Here is a 5,689-nt window from a genome sequence, read left to right on the forward strand (position 1 = left end):
TTTTTTGGTGTTTGGCTTAGTGTTATGTTAGAATCATTATTATACTCTTATACCTTTTGTTCTTTAATATTTTGAATTGTTTTTAGCTTTATTTTTTGTTTTTCATTTAAATGTTACGTTTTGAGATTTTGTTGTATGCATTTGTCATTTTGATTTAATCTCTTTATTTTTAAAATGTGTGTATAGGTAGTATTTATAAAGTTTTAGCTTTTAGTTTTGGATCTGTTTTTAGTTGTTTTCATACTAATTGATTGCTTCTGTTGTCCTCATTTGTAAGTCGCTTCGGATAAAAGCGTCTGATAAATGACTAAATAAAATAAATACAATAAAAAATACTATTTTTAATATTTTTTTCCCCTCGTGGGGACCGCAGGCCAGTCCCCACAATGTAAAAAATTTCAGGTTTTACTATCCTTGTGGGGATATGTGTCCCCACAATGTAGCATAAACAAGTACACACACACACACTTCAAAGTCAGATCATGTCAGCATCCTACCTCCTGTAGTTTGTTTCCATGCCTCTAGAGGTCCCGTGTGTTCCCCTTAGCCTTAGTTCTTCCTTGTGTGTCCTTGTTAGCGTTATCCAGGTCACCTGTGCCTTGTTTCCCCCTGTGTATTTAAGTTGTGTATTTTTCCTCTTGTTCCTCACTCGGTTTTTGAGTCTTTGCCCTGTGGGTTTCACCAAGTCCTCCCGAGCTACCCCAAGTAGGTATTCTGAGTTCCCTATCGATACTTCACTCGTATAAGTTCCCTATCGATACTTCGCTCGGCTGCGGTGCTGCACGAACCTATGGCCACGAAGCCCGCCTAAGGGGCGGGGCCATCTGGCTATATAAGCGGCCGCTTCACCATAGGATTCAGATTAATTCTCCTTCAGTGACGACGATCATCTCTTCGCTGTTCTACGAGACTGGAAGCCGCTCGCCATTGACACGCCTCGCTACGGACAGGAGAGCTGATTCAGAAACCTGCACCGCTCTGCTGATCTCGCTCCGCATTTCCAGCCCGAGCCGCTTTCAGCGTCCGCGCAGCTCTCAGCTCGTCCCCTGCTGCTATCCAGTGAGTTCTAAAAAAGCACATTTCTAAAGAGCAAATTTCTAGCGACGTTGTTGCAAATGTCACATACTACGGCTATGTGTAGTAAATGCCGCTCCATCTGAAAGCACGTTCTGGAGATTTACTACTAATCACAGAACCGGCTTTACTGACGAGATGCGCATGAAATCGCATTCGATTATTTGCACAGCCCTATCTCTACTACTAGTTTTTGTGTATTCAATACTAGCCTTTTTCTGCAGCGCTACACGGACCTGTTCTGTTTTCTGACTTTTTAGGTTTGACCACCCCAGCTAAGTCGGGGCCTCCTGCTCTTGATTTTTGTTTCTGCGGAAACCCCTCTTGTATGCTTCTGCTCTGAGGAGCAGTAAGCTCTGTACGCATGAATGGTTATTGGGTCCCGCTATTTCTTCAGATTCTATCAGGTCAGGTTATACGGCACCCACACTCTCTATCGAGATAGAGAGCATGAGACCGTGTCCAGTTGCACCAGTGGACTGTCTCTTATTGGACCCTGCTGGGTTACCCCTTCTAATCTAGCACCTCCTTCTAGTCAAGCTGAGAAGTGCTCCCCTCACTGTGAGGGTTAGCTCTGAGTCGCTCCCAGTATGTGCTGTAAGGGCCCGTCTTAGCTTGAGAGCCGAGAGCGCTGCTCCCGAAAAACCCTATTTGCAACGAACTGAGTGTTAGGCCCGTCTCTGTCGCCTCCTTGGCCAGTTGCCTTTATTTTGGGACCCTGTTGTTCCCTGTAGAAATGTATGATCCCCTTCCAGCAGGATCCTATTTTTGATGTCCCATTTGCGATCTATCTGCTCCCCGGACATGGCTGTGCTCCCCTCACTGCTGGAGGGTCCCTTTGAGCTCGCTGGTCCTGGGCAGACTGGGTGAGTCCTTCTCTCGACTTCAGAGTTACATTCTCTGACCCTGGGCTATTGATCGCTTCGGTCAAACTGGGTTCCTCTCTCTCCTCGTTAGGGGTTGAACCCTCCGCTGTTGAGCTCCGTGGCAGTGACATCAGGTAGTTGGGCCGCTTGCTGCTTGCCTGATTAGCTGCCTCTATTTGGGTCAAGCCAGGCAGTGCTCCCCTCACCTTGGAGGGTTGTATTTGAGCCTGCCGCTCCCGATTGAGCGTCTGTGGACTTCTCTCATCGAGTCCTCAGCTCGTTTGAGCTCCATTGAGTAGCAGCCTCAGGTTGTTAGGCCTCTCGCCGCCTCCCTGTAGAGCTGCTCTCCTTGTGGGTTGAGCTTAGCAGTACCCTTGGGGGTTTCATATGAGCACGCCCCTCGATCTGAGCGTCCGAGTCCCCCTTCTATTTTTGAAGTTGGGCCTCCACTCCTTTTGGCATGATTGCTCCGGATAGCAATCATGCCAGGCGGCTGGGCCATCTCCTGCCTCCCTGGCGGGTTGCTTGTTAAGTGAGCTAGCTGTGCTCCCCCCACCATGAAGGGCCTCTTGCAAGCACGCCACTCTCTTCTGGGCATCTGTGAGCAGATGCTTCGGAGTCTGTTCTGTGAGCTTGCCACAGTCACGTAGGGCTCCGAGGCTGGTTTAATACAGCTTTGGTTATCCCTTAAGCAACAGTGTTTCTAAATCCATGCTATGGTAAGTGCACATGCTGAGCTTCTGTGCACTTTCTAAAATCCACATTATGGAAAGTGTGCACGCTAAGCATTCTGCGCACTTTCTAAAATCCTTTTATGGTAAGGGTTACGCGATGTCAGCCTCGTTCCCTTTCTCTGAGTTGGTTTAGGCCCCGGTTCTCGCCTTGGGCTCCACTCAACTTATGTATCTCTGTTGATACATTTCTGAGCAGGGTGTTGCTACCAAAGATCTGTCGAGTCAGTTATTTGAGCAGGTTTATTCAGAACTGGCGGTACTCTCCCTGGGTGGTAGGCCAGGGTCTGGTTTGGTTTTTAGACACCTAGCCGTATCCCCTTAAAGGAATCTCTTTCTTCTGATTCCAAGCCTTGAGCTCTGCCCTAGGCTTGGGCTTCCTAGCCCAGCCCTTAACAGGTAAGTTCCTTTAGGGTATATAATGGACTGGAGTCATGTGGAATCGATTACTTGTGTATTATTCTGATGTTTTAATCCGTTTTTTTAACTCTGACTATTATTTGAACTCTGCACCCATTCACTGCAGATGATCCATTAGTGATGTAATGCTACATTTCTCCAGCCCATTCAGATGAAGAAACAAATGCATCTACATGATGGCCTGAGGGTACTTTTTCATCAAATGTTTCTTTTTGAGTGTCACTGAAATACACCAGTGCTAAATACAAGTCATAAATCACTTTAGATTTGCAATGTTGTAACTCTTGAAATACATTTGACTGACACAACAAAACAATATTAAAAGTTATATAATTATGTAACATTTTAAAATGTTTAAACATTGAAAGATACACTGTGTAATAGTGTTATGTAAAGGTACAGTAAGCAATTTCTGAGAAACGCTGTTGATATTTGAAATCACCAAAACAAACATGCCCCTGACCAAAAACATCACACCCCTATCTTGTTAGCTCCGCCCATACTTGTGATTGGCCACAATGTGTGTTTTGGTGCTCAGTCCCATTCACTTTCAACAGCACTTCTCAGAAATCACTTACTGTACCTTTAAGTTCTATGACGTCATAAAGAGCCTCAGAAGCATTTAGAACATTTAGAAGATGTGAGTGGATGTACCTGTGGAAGATGCAGTTCTCTGTAGAAAAGGCTACAGTTTCACGTGCCGACCTCTCGGCCTCAAGCTCGTTTAGTCGGTAGTAGTTGCCCCCCTGCTGAGCTGTGGTGGTCTGTGGGTGTGCAGAGGATCGTGCGGAGTCATAACAAAGACTATAGAAATACAAAGTTGGTTCATTCCTATACTTATGAATGGGAGAAACTGCAACGTGCAATATGGAGGAAGAGTCCCGCCTTCTAAATGAAAGAGCCAATCGCTGATTGGTAAAGTTATTGCGTCACTGCAGTGGTCGTTAGAATCTCCGGTTCCCATAGAAACCTGAGGCTAGACCAGCCAATGTGCATGCGCAGTCATAAGCGCGTTATATCTGTGCATGCGCATTGGCTGGTCTGGCCTGAAAAATAAGCTTTGTAAACTCTATTTGAGCATTAGAAACAACATTCAAGGGGCAGTTCATTTCAGATTTTGTTGCTGATGTGAAATATGCAATTTAATTGTGAGTTCATAGGGCAGTTTTTGAGATCTCAGGATTCCCCTATTCATTTAGATAGGACTTGGTCTTGTTTGAGCTGCCCGGAGGCGTTGCAAATATGGCCGCTGAGTGAACAGACTTTCCTTGAAAGGGACTTTATTAGTAGTAACTGATTGATGTGATGTAGTGTGTTGTGTGGTGGGGGGTGTGCGTGATTGACAAACAAGGGCGAGGTGGTTATTCTCTCCTGTCAAATGAACTTTAATTGATTATGGCAACCGGACCCGACCCCGCCCATCACAATTAATAGCTGTTCATCACTGTTTGCACCTGCTATAAACCATATTTATTTGAAATAGAAACAAAAAGCGTACCTAAAATTCTGTCAAGATATTGAAAAAAAGTTTTTGTTTTTTTTCAAATGACACTTGACATGTAGGCTAATAAACTCTGCTGAAACTATGTGTTGTCTTGATTTAAACACTTCATAGTCATGGTATAAGATGCTTAAAAACAGCAAGATGCAGTAGTCTTCAGTCTGCATGCTTACATTAAAGATAGGCTACTGATAAATACACAAATGTTCCTCGGATTTGATTGCACTCCTGCGAACTGTAGACAGACCATTGACATTCAAAGATATGAAAATAAACGGCTTTTAATGAAAATAAACATTGAAGCTTTTTATGATCTTTGTAATCTTTATTTTGGAAGAAAGCTGCATTTACAAAATGAAACGTTGTACAAACTGCGCAAAAATAATGACACAGGCTATGCCTGAAAAAGTCTATAGTAAGCTACTTACAGCATTTCCAGTGTCTACAATGCTTACTAACATCCCAGACGTTCTCTAGGATATTATCAGTTAAAAAACAGTGTTGAATATGGTAGGCTAATTAACGCCAGAACAGGGTCGCAAAAATTATATTTTCAGCCATCACTCAGTAATGTTAGTCGGTTTGTAGTTATTAATCAATTTCAAAGTTCCATAAATGAAATACAAATAGAGATTGCTTTTAATAATAATAGGGTTAACTGGTAAATGTCCACGCAGAGCGCGTTCCTGTGTTGGTCCCTTCTGTTTTTATTTATTTAATTATGTATTTACATACACAACATATTTGGCCGATGCATTAATGTCTATAATAGCGGATTTTAATATGCAAAGACAACGAAATCGCACCTGTGAGAAGAAGCTGCTGCTGAGGGGAAGCCGCTGAGTCGCTGACATACAACTTCTGACATCAATATTTGCATCAGCATTTGCATATTTGCGTCCATCAATCACAATGACCGAGATGTGAGCGTTTACTCTGGGAAGAGAGACAAAGGAATTCGAGAGAGCGATTGATCGGCAGCTCGACCATAAAATATTAAGAATAATTGGAAAAAGGCAAAGACACAAACAAACTTTTGGGCTTATATGAAGTTGTCGTGCTGATCTTGTAAAGAGTTTATTGCGCTTTTGAGAAAT

The sequence above is a fragment of the Sinocyclocheilus rhinocerous genome, unplaced genomic scaffold, assembly GCF_001515625.1.
Source record: "Sinocyclocheilus rhinocerous isolate Xijiao unplaced genomic scaffold, SAMN03320098_v1.1 scaffold306, whole genome shotgun sequence".
Classification (NCBI taxonomy): domain Eukaryota; kingdom Metazoa; phylum Chordata; class Actinopteri; order Cypriniformes; family Cyprinidae; genus Sinocyclocheilus; species Sinocyclocheilus rhinocerous.